Below are 12,478 nucleotides of genomic sequence, written 5' to 3'. Positions count from 1 at the left end.
TATCTTATGCTATCAGAAGGGTCTCAGGATTGGAATGGGAAGGAGTTGGATATCACATCTCATGCTAAAGGGAGGGTCTCAGGTTTGGAAGGCGAAGGATTTGGATATCACATCTCATGTTATCGGAAGGATCTCAGGTTTGGTATTAGAAGTATTGAGATATCACATCTCATGCTATAGGAAGGGTCTCAGGATTGGAATGGGAAGGAGTTGGATATCACATCTCATGCTATAGGACGGGTCTCAGGTTTGGTATAAGCAGTGAGATATCACATCTCATGCTATAGGAAGTGTCTCAGGATTGGAATGCGAAGGAGTTGGATATCACATCTCATGTTATAGGAAGGATCTCAGGTTTGGTATAAGTATTGAGATATCACATCTCTGCTATCGGAAGGGTCTCAGGATTGGATTGGGAAGGAGTTGGATATCCCATCTCATGTTATAGGACGGGTCTCAGGTTTGTTATTAGAATCATTGAGATATCATATTGCACGCTGCAGGAAGGGTCTAAGGATTGGAATGGGAAGGACTTGGATATCACATCTCATGCTATAGATAGGCTCTCAGATTTGGAAAGGGAAGGAGTTGGATATCACATTTCATGTTAGAGGAAGGATCTCAGGTTTGGTATTAGAGGCATTGAGATATCACATCTCATGCTATAGGAAGCGTCTCAGGATTGGAATGGGAAGGAGTTGGGTATCACATCTCATGCTATAGGAAGGCTCAGGATTGGTATAAGTATTGAGATATAACATCTCATGCTATAGGAAGGGTCTCAGGATTGGAATGGAAGGAGTTGGATATCACATCTCATGTTATAGGAAGGATCTCAGGTTTGGTATTAGAAGCATTGAGACATCACATCTCATGCTATAGGAAGGGTATCAGGATTGGAATGGGAAGGAGTTGGATATCACATCTCATGCTATAGGAAGGGTCTCAGGTTTGGTATAAGCATTGATATATCACATCTCATGCTATAGGAAGGGTCTCAGGATTGGAATGGGAAGGAGTTGTATATGACATCTCATGTTATAGGAAGGGTCTCAGGTTTGGAATGGGAAGGAGTTGGATATGACATCTCTTGTTATAGGGAGGGTCTCAGGATTTGAATGGTAAGGAGTTGAACATCACATCTCATGCTATAGGAAGGGTCTCAGGTTGGAATGGGAAGGAGTTGGATATCACATCTCATGTTATATACAGGAAGGGTCTCAGGATTGGAATGGGAAGGATTTGGATATCACATCTCTTGCTATAGGAAGGGTCTCAGGTTTTTTATTAGAAACATTGAGATATCACATCTCATGCTATAGGAAGTGTTTTAGGATTGGAATGGGAAGTATTTGGATATCACATCTCATGCTAAAGGAAGGGTCTCAGGTTTGGAAGGGGAAGGATTTGGATATCACATCTCATCCAATAGGAAGGGTCTCAGGTTTGGAATGGGAAGGAATTGGATATCACATCTCATGTTATAGGAAGGGTCTCAGGTTTTTTATTAGAAACATTGAGATATCACATCTCATGTTATAGGACGGTTCCCAGGTTTGGTATTAGAAGCATTGAGATATCACATCTCATGGTATAGGAAGGGTCTCAGGGTTGGAATGGGAAGGAGTTGGATATCACATCTCAATCAATAGGAAGGGTCTCAGGTTTGGAATGGGAAGGAATTGGATATCACATCTCATGTTATAGGAAGGATCTCAGGTTTGGTATTAGAAGCATTGAGATATCACATCTCATGCTATAGGAAGGGTCTCAGGATTGGAATGTGAAGGATTTGGATATCACATCTCATGCTAAAGGAAGGGTCTCAGGTTTGGTAGAAGCATTGAGATATCACATCTCATGCTATAGGAAGGGTCTCAGGATTTGAATGGCAAGGAGTTGGATATCACATCTCATGCCATAGGAAGGTTCTCAGGTTTGGTATACGCATTGAGTTATCACATCTCTGCTATCGGAAGGTTCTCAGGATTGGATTGGGAAGGAGTTGGATATCCCTTCTCATGCTATAGGAAGTGTCTCAGGTTGGAATGGGAAGGAGTTGAATATCACATCTCATGTTATAGGAAGGGTCTCAGGATTGGAATGGGAAGGATTTGGATATCACATCTCTTGCTATAGGAAGGGTCTCAGGATTGGAATCGGAAGGATTTGGATATCACATCTCATGTCATAGGAAGGATCTCAGGTTTGGTATTAGAAGCATTGATATATCACATCTCATGCTATAGGAATGGTCTCAGGATTGGAATGGGTAGGAGTTGGATATTACATTCTTGCTATAGGAAGGGTCTCATGTTTGGAATGGGAAGGAGTTGGATATCACATATGCTATAGGAAGTGTCTCAGGTTTGGAACGGGAAGGAGTTGGATATCACATCTCATGTTATAGGAAGGGTCTCAGGTTTGGTATAAGCATTGAGATATCACATCTCTGCTATCAGGAGTGGCTCAGGATTGGAATGGGAAGGAGTTGGATATCCCATCTCATGTTAAAGGACAGGTCTCTGGTTTGGTATTAGAATCATTGAGATATCACATCGCATGCTGTAGGAAGGGTCTAAGGATTGGAATGGGATGGACTTGGATATCACATCCCATGCTATAGGTAGGCTCTCAGGTTTGCTATAAGCATTGAGATATCACATCTCATGCTATAGGAAGGGTCTCAGGATTGGAATGGGAAGGATTTGGATATCACATCTCATGCTATAGGAAGGGTCTCAGGTTTGGTATAAGCATGGAGATATCACTTCTCATGCTATAGGAAGGGTCTCAGGATTGGAATGGGAAGGTGTTGGATATCAAATCTCATGCTATAGGAAGGGTCTCAGATTTGGTATAAGCATTGAGATATCACATCTCATGCTATAGGAAGGGTCTCAGGATTGGAATGGGAAGGAGTTGTATATGACATCTCAGGCCTTAGGAAGGGTCTCAGGTTTGGTATAAGCACTGAGATATCACATCTTTGCTATCGGAAGGGTCTCAGGATTGGAATGGGAAGGAGTTGGATATCCCATCTCATGTTATAGGAAGGGTCTCAGGTTTGGTATTAGAAGCATTGAGATATCACATCTCATGCCATAGTATGGGTCTCAGGTTTGGTCGAAGCATTGGGATATCACATGTCATGCTATCGGAAGGGTATCAGTATTGGATTTGGAAGGAGTTGGATATCCCATCTCATGCTATAGGAAGGGTCTCATGTTAGAATGGGAAGGAGTTGGATATCACATTTCATGTTATAGGAAGGGTCTCAGGATTGGAATGGGAAGGACTTGGATATCATATCTCATGCTATAGGAAGGCTCTCAGGTTTCGAAGGGGAAGGAGTTGGATATCACATTTCATGTTAGAGGAAGGATCTCAGGTTTGGTATAAGCATTGAGATATCACATCTCATGCTATAGGAAGGGTCTCAGGATTGGAATGGGAAGAAGTTGGATATCACATCTCATGCTATAGGAAGGGTCTCAGGATTGGAATGGGAAGGAGTTGGATATCACATCTCATGTTATAGGAAGGATCTCAGGTTTGGTATTAGAAGCATTGAGACATCACATCTCATGCTATAGGAAGGGTCTCAGGATTGGAATGGGAAGGAGTTGGATATCACATCTCATGCTATAGGAAGGGTCTCAGGTTTGGTATAAGCATTGAGATATCACATCTCATGCTATAGGAAGGGTCTCAGGATTGGAATGGGAAGGATTTGGATATCACATTTTATGCTATAGGAAGGGTCTCAGGTTTGGTATAAGCATTGAGATATCACATCTCATGCTATAGGAAGGGTCTCAGGATTGGAATGGGAAGAAGTTGGATATCACATCTCATGCTATAGGAAGGGTCTCAGGTTTGGTATAAGCATTGAGATATCACATCTCATGCTATAGGAAGGGTCTCAGGGTTGGAATGGGAAGGAGTTGTATATGACATCTCATGCCATAGCAAGGGTCTCAGGTTTGGTATAAGCATTGAGATATCACATCACATGCTATAGGAAGGGTCTCAGGATTGGAATGGGAAGGACTTGGATATCACATCTCATGCTATAGGCAGGGTCTCAGGTTTGGAAAGGGAAGGAGATGGATATCACATTTCATGTTAGAGGTAGGATCTCAGGTTTGGTATTAGAGGCATTGAGATATCACATCTCATGCTATCAGAAGGGTCTCAGGATTGGAATGGGAAGGAGTTGGATATCACATTTCATGCTAAAGGGAGGGTCTCAGGTTTGGAAGGGGAAGGATTTGGAAATCACATCTCATTATAGGAAGGATCTCAGGTTTGGTATTAGAAGCATTGAGATATCACATCTCATACTATCATAAGGGTCTCAGGATTGGAATGGGAAGGAGTTGGATATCACATCTCATGTTATAGGAAGGATCTCAGGTTTGGTATTAGAAGCATTGAGACATCACATCTCATGCTATAGGAAGGGTCTCAGGATTGGAATGGGAAGGAGTTGGATATCACATCTCATGCTATAGGAAGGGTCTCAGGTTTGGTATAAGCATTGAGATATCACATCTCATGCTATAGGAAGGGTCTCAGGATTGGAATGGGAAGGATTTGGATATCACATCTTATGCTATAGGAAGGGTCTCAGGTTTGGTATAAGCATGGAGATATCACTTCTCATGCTATAGGAAGGGTCTCAGGATTGGAATGGGAAGGAGTTGGATATCACATCTCATGCTATAGGAAGGGTCTCAGATTTGGTATAAGCATTGAGATATCACATCTCATGCTATAGGAAGGGTCTCAGGATTGGAATGGGAAGGAGTTGTATATGACATCTCAGGCCATAGGAAGGGTCTCAGGTTTGATATAAGCATTGAGATATCACATCTCTGCTATCGGAAGGGTCTCAGGATTGGAATGGGAAGGAGTTGGATATCCCATCTGAGTTGGATATCCCATCTCATGTTATAGGAAGGGTCTCAGGTTTGGTATTAGAAGCATTGAGATATCACATCTCATGCTATAGGAAGGGTCTCAGGATTGGAATGGGGAGGAGTTTGATATCACATCTTATGCCATAGTATGGGTCTCAGATTTGGTAGAAGCATTGGGATATCACATCTCATGCTATCGGAATGGTATCAGTATTGGATTTGGAAGGAGTTGGATATCCCATCTCATGCTATAGGAAAGGTCTCAGGTTGGAATGGGATGGAGTTGGATATCACATTTCATGTTATAGGAAGGGTCTCAGGATTGGAATGGGAAGGACTTGGATATCATATCTTATGCTATAGGAAGGCTCTCAGGTTTGGAAGGGGAAGGAGTTGGATATCACATTCATGTTAGAGGAAGGATCTCAGGTTTGGTATTAGAGGCCTTGAGATATCACATCTCATGCTATAGGAAGGGTCTCAGGATTGGAATGGGAAGGAGTTGGATATCACATCTCAAGCTATAGGAAGGGTCTCAGGTTTGGTATAAGCATTGAGATATCACATCTCATGCTATAGGAAGGGTCTCAGGATTGGAATGGGAAGGAGTTGGATATCACATCTCATGTTATAGGAAGAGTCTCAGGTTTGGTATTTAGAAGCATTGAGATATCACATCTCATGCTATAGGAAGTGTCTCAGGATTGGAATGGGAAGGACTTGGGTATCACATCTCATGCTATAGGGAGGGTCTCAAGTTTGATATTAGAAGCATTGAGATATCACATCTCATGCTATAGGAAGGGTCTCAGGATTGGAATGGGAAGGAGTTGGATATCACATCTCATGCTATAGGAAGGGTCTCAGGTTTGGTATAAGCAGTGAGATATCACATCTCATGCTATAGGAAGTGTCTCAGGATTGGAATGGGAAGGAGTTGGATATCACATCTCATGTTATAGGAAGGATCTCAGGTTTGGTATAAGCATTGAGATATCACATCTCTGCTATCGGAAGGGTCTCAGGATTGGAATGGGAAGGAGTTGGATATTCCCATCTCATGTTATAGGAAGGGTCTCAGGTTTGGTATTAGAAGCATTGAGATATCACATCTCATGCTATAGGAAGGGTCTCAGGATTGGAATGGGAAGGACTTGGATATCACATCTCATGCTACAGGGAGGGTCTCAAGTTTGATATTAGAAGCATTGAGATATCACATTTCATATCGGAAGGGTCTCAAGATTGGAATGGGAAGGAGTTGAATATCACATCTCATGATAAAGGAAGGGTCTAAGGTTTGGAAGGGGAAGGATTTGGATATCACATCTCATGTTATAGGACGGGTCTCAGGTTTGGTATTAGAAGCATTGAGATATCAAGTCTCATGGTATAGGAAGGGTCTCAGAATTGGAATGGGAAGGAGTTGGATATCACATCTCAAGCTATAGGAAGGGTCTCAGGATTAGAATGGGAAGGAGTTTGACATCACATCTCATGCCATAGTATGGGTCTCAGGTTTGGTAGAAGCATTGGGATATCACATCTCATGTTATCAGAAGGGTATCGGGATTGGATTTGGAAGGAGTTGGATATCCCAACTCATGCTATAGGAAGGGTCTCAGGTTGGAATGGGAAGGAGTTGGATATCACATCTCATGTTATAGGAAGGGTCTCAGGATTGGAATGGGAAGGACTTGGATATCACATCTCATGCTATAGGAAGGCTCTCAGGTTTGCAAGGGGAAAGAGTTGGATATCATATTTCATGTTAGAGGTAGGATCTCAGGTTTGGTATTAGAAGTATTGAGATATCACATCTCATGCTATCAGAAGGATCTCAGGTTTGGTATAGAAGCATTGAGATATCATATCTTATGCTATCAGAAGAGTCTCAGGATTGGAATGGGAAGGAGTTGGATATCACATCTCATGCTAAAGGGAGGGTCTCAGGTTTGGAAGATAAGGATTTGGATATCACATCTCATGTTATAGGAAGGATCTCAGGTTTGGTATTAGAAGTATTGAGATATCACATCATGCTATCGGAAGGATCTCAGGTTTGGTATAGAAGCATTGAGATATCATATCTTATGCTATCAGAAGGGTCTCAGGATTGGAATGGGAAGGAGTTGGATATCACATCTCATGCTAAAGGAAGGGTCTCAGGTTTGGTATAAGCATTGAGATATCACATCTCATGCTATAGGAAGGGTCTCAGGATTGGAATGGGAAGGAGTTGGATATCACATCTCATGTTATAGGAAGAGTCTCAGGTTTGGTATTTAGAAGCATTGAGATATCACATCTCATGCTATAGGAAGGGTCTCAGGATTGGAATGGGAAGGAGTTGGATATCACATCTCATGTTATAGGAAGAGTCTCAGGTTTGGTATTTAGAAGCATTGAGATATCACATCTCATGCTATAGGAAGTGTCTCAGGATTGGAATGGGAAGGACTTGGGTATCACATCTCATGCTATAGGGAGGGTCTCAAGTTTGATATTAGAAGCATTGAGATATCACATCTCATGCTATAGGAAGGGTCTCAGGATTGGAATGGGAAGGAGTTGGATATCACATCTCATGCTATAGGAAGGGTCTCAGGTTTGGTATAAGCAGTGAGATATCACATCTCATGCTATAGGAAGTGTCTCAGGATTGGAATGGGAAGGAGTTGGATATCACATCTCATGTTATAGGAAGGATCTCAGGTTTGGTATAAGCATTGAGATATCACATCTCTGCTATCGGAAGGGTCTCAGGATTGGAATGGGAAGGAGTTGGATATTCCCATCTCATGTTATAGGAAGGGTCTCAGGTTTGGTATTAGAAGCATTGAGATATCACATCTCATGCTATAGGAAGGGTCTCAGGATTGGAATGGGAAGGACTTGGATATCACATCTCATGCTATAGGGAGGGTCTCAAGTTTGATATTAGAAGCATTGAGATATCAAATTTCATATCGGAAGGGTCTCAAGATTGGAATGGGAAGGAGTTGAATATCACATCTCATGATAAAGGAAGGGTCTAAGGTTTGGAAGGGGAAGGATTTGGATATCACATCTCATGTTATAGGACGGGTCTCAGGTTTGGTATTAGAAGCATTGAGATATCAAGTCTCATGGTATAGGAAGGGTCTCAGAATTGGAATGGGAAGGAGTTGGATATCACATCTCAAGCTATAGGAAGGGTCTCAGGATTAGAATGGGAAGGAGTTTGACATCACATCTCATGCCATAGTATGGGTCTCAGGTTTGGTAGAAGCATTGGGATATCACATCTCATGTTATCAGAAGGGTATCGGGATTGGATTTGGAAGGAGTTGGATATCCCAACTCATGCTATAGGAAGGGTCTCAGGTTGGAATGGGAAGGAGTTGGATATCACATCTCATGTTATAGGAAGGGTCTCAGGATTGGAATGGGAAGGACTTGGATATCACATCTCATGCTATAGGAAGGCTCTCAGGTTTGCAAGGGGAAAGAGTTGGATATCATATTTCATGTTAGAGGTAGGATCTCAGGTTTGGTATTAGAAGTATTGAGATATCACATCTCATGCTATCAGAAGGATCTCAGGTTTGGTATAGAAGCATTGAGATATCATATCTTATGCGCTCAGAAGAGTCTCAGGATTGGAATGGGAAGGAGTTGGATATCACATCTCATGCTAAAGGGAGGGTCTCAGGTTTGGAAGATAAGGATTTGGATATCACATCTCATGTTATAGGAAGGATCTCAGGTTTGGTATTAGAAGTATTGAGATATCACATCATGCTATCGGAAGGATCTCAGGTTTGGTATAGAAGCATTGAGATATCATATCTTATGCTATCAGAAGGGTCTCAGGATTGGAATGGGAAGGAGTTGGATATCACATCTCATGCTAAAGGGAGGGTCTCAGGTTTGGAAGGCGAAGGATTTGGATATCACATCTCATGTTATCGGAAGGATCTCAGGTTTGGTATTAGAAGTATTGAGATATCACATCTCATGCTATAGGAAGGGTCTCAGGATTGGAATGGGAAGGAGTTGGATATCACATCTCATGCTAAAGGAAGGGTCTCAGGTTTGGTAGAAGCATTGAGATATCACATCTCATGCTATAGGAAGGGTCTCAGGATTGGAATGGGAAGGACTTAGATATCACATATCATGCTATAGGGAGGGTCTCAGTTTTGATATTAGAAGCATTGAGATATCACATCTCATGCTATCGGAAGTGTCTCAGGATTGGAATGGGAAGGAGCTGGATATCACATCTCATGCTAAAGGAAGGGTCTCAGGTTTGGAACGGGAAGGAGTTGGATATCACATCTCATGTTATAGGAAGGGTCTCAGGTTTGGTATAAACATTGAGATATCACATCTCTGCTATCGGAAGTGTCTCAGGATTGGAATGGGAAGGAGTTGGATATCCCATCTCATGTTATAGGACGGGTCTCAGGTTTTTTATTAGAATCATTGAGATATCATATTGCATGCTGTAGGAAGGGTCTAAGGATTGGAATGGGAAGGACTTGGATATCACATCTCATGCTATAGATAGGCTCTCAGGTTTGGAAAGTGAAGGAGTTGGATATCACATTTCATGTTAGAGGAAGGATCTCAGGTTTGGTATTAGAGGCATTGAGATATCACATCTCAGGCTATAGGAAGGGTCTCAGGATTGGAATGGGAAGGAGTTGGATATCACATCTCATGCTATAGGAAGGGTCTCAGGTTTGGTATAAGCATTGAGATATCACATCTCATGCTGTAGGAAGGGTCTCAGGATTGGAATGGAAGGAGTTGGATATCACATCTCATGTTATAGGAAGGATCTCAGGTTTGGTATTAGAAGCATTGAGACATCACATCTCATGCTATAGGAAGGGTCTCAGGATTGGAATGGGAAGGAGTTGGATATCACATCTCATGCTATAGGAAGGGTCTCAGGATTGGAATGGGAAGGAGTTGAATATGACATCTCATGCCGTATGAAGGGTCTCAGGTTTGGTATAAACATTGAGATATCACATCTCTGCTATCAAAAGGGTCTCAGGATTGGAATGGGAAGGAGTTGGATATCCCATCTCATGTTATAGGAAGAGTCTCAGGTTTGGTATTAGAAGCATTGAGATATCACATCTCATGCTATAGGAAGGGTCTCAGGATTGGAATGGGAAGGACTTGGGTATCACATCTCATGCTATAGGGAGGGTCTCAAGTTTGATATTAGAAGCATTGAGATATCACATCTCATGCTATAGGAAGGGTCTCAGGATTGGAATGGGAAGGAGTTGGATATCACATCTCATGCTATAGGACGGGTCTCAGGTTTGGTATAAGCAGTGAGATATCACATCTCATGCTATAGGAAGTGTCTCAGGATTGGAATGCGAAGGAGTTGGATATCACATCTCATGTTATAGGAAGGATCTCAGGTTTGGTATAAGCATTGAGATATCACATCTCTGCTATCGGAAGGGTCTCAGGATTGGATTGGGAAGGAGTTGGATATCCCATCTCATGTTATAGGACGGGTCTCAGGTTTGTTATTAGAATCATTGAGATATCATATTGCACGCTGCAGGAAGGGTCTAAGGATTGGAATGGGAAGGACTTGGATATCACATCTCATGCTATAGATAGGCTCTCAGATTTGGAAAGGGAAGGAGTTGGATATCACATTTCATGTTAGAGGAAGGATCTCAGGTTTGGTATTAGAGGCATTGAGATATCACATCTCATGCTATAGGAAGCGTCTCAGGATTGGAATGGGAAGGAGATGGGTATCACATCTCATGCTATAGGAAGGCTCAGGATTGGTATAAGTATTGAGATATAACATCTCATGCTACAGGAAGGGTCTCAGGATTGGAATGGAAGGAGTTGGATATCACATCTCATGTTATAGGAAGGATCTCAGGTTTGGTATTAGAAGCATTGAGACATCACATCTCATGCTATAGGAAGGGTATCAGGATTGGAATGGGAAGGAGTTGGATATCACATCTCATGCTATAGGAAGGGTCTCAGGTTTGGTATAAGCATTGATATATCACATCTCATGCTATAGGAAGGGTCTCAGGATTGGAATGGGAAGGAGTTGTATATGACATCTCATGTTATAGGAAGGGTCTCAGGTTTGGAATGGGAAGGAGTTGGATATGACATCTCTTGTTATAGGGAGGGTCTCAGGATTTGAATGGTAAGGAGTTGAACATCACATCTCATGCTATAGGAAGGGTCTCAGGTTGGAATGGGAAGGAGTTGGATATCACATCTCATGTTATATACAGGAAGGGTCTCAGGATTGGAATGGGAAGGATTTGGATATCACATCTCTTGCTATAGGAAGGGTCTCAGGTTTTTTATTAGAAACATTGAGATATCACATCTCATGCTAAAGGAAGGGTCTCAGGCTTGGAAGGGGAAGGATTTGGATATCACATCTCATCCAATAGGAAGGGTCTCAGGTTTGGAATGGGAAGGAATTGGATATCACATCTCATGTTATAGGAAGGGTCTCAGGTTTTTTATTAGAAACATTGAGATATCACATCTCATGTTATAGGACGGTTCCCAGGTTTGGTATTAGAAGCATTGAGATATCACATCTCATGGTATAGGAAGGGTCTCAGGGTTGGAATGGGAAGGAGTTGGATATCACATCTCATCCAATAGGAAGGGTCTCAGGTTTGGAATGGGAAGGAATTGGATATCACATCTCATGTTATAGGAAGGATCTCAGGTTTGGTATTAGAAGCATTGAGATATCACATCTCATGCTATAAGAAGGGTCTCAGGATTGGAATGTGAAGGATTTGGATATCACATCTCATGCTAAAGGAAGGGTCTCAGGTTTGGTAGAAGCATTGAGATATCACATCTCATGCTATAGGAAGGGTCTCAGGATTTGAATGGCAAGGAGTTGGATATCACATCTCATGCCATAGGAAGGTTCTCAGGTTTGGTATACGCATTGAGATATCACATCTCTGCTATCGGAAGGTTCTCAGGATTGGATTGGGAAGGAGTTGGATATCCCTTCTCATGCTATAGGAAGTGTCTCAGGTTGGAATGGGAAGGAGTTGAATATCACATCTCATGTTATAGGAAGGGTCTCAGGATTGGAATGGGAAGGATTTGGATATCACATCTCTTGCTATAGGAAGGGTCTCAGGATTGGAATCGGAAGGATTTGGATATCACATCTCATGTCATAGGAAGGATCTCAGGTTTGGTATTAGAAGCATTGATATATCACATCTCATGCTATAGGAATGGTCTCAGGATTGGAATGGGTAGGAGTTGGATATTACATTCTTGCTATAGGAAGGGTCTCATGTTTGGAATGGGAAGGAGTTGGATATCACATATGCTATAGGAAGTGTCTCAGGTTTGGAACGGGAAGGAGTTGGATATCACATCTCATGTTATGGGAAGGGTCTCAGGTTTGGTATAAGCATTGAGATATCACATCTCTGCTATCAGGAGTGGCTCAGGATTGGAATGGGAAGGAGTTGGATATCCCATCTCATGTTAAAGGACAGGTCTCTGGT

This window comes from Ambystoma mexicanum, chromosome 7p (assembly GCF_040938575.1).
Source record: "Ambystoma mexicanum isolate Mex_15411 chromosome 7p, UKY_AmexF1_1, whole genome shotgun sequence".
Taxonomy (NCBI): domain Eukaryota; kingdom Metazoa; phylum Chordata; class Amphibia; order Caudata; family Ambystomatidae; genus Ambystoma; species Ambystoma mexicanum.
Note: the sequence above shows the minus strand (reverse complement) of the source record.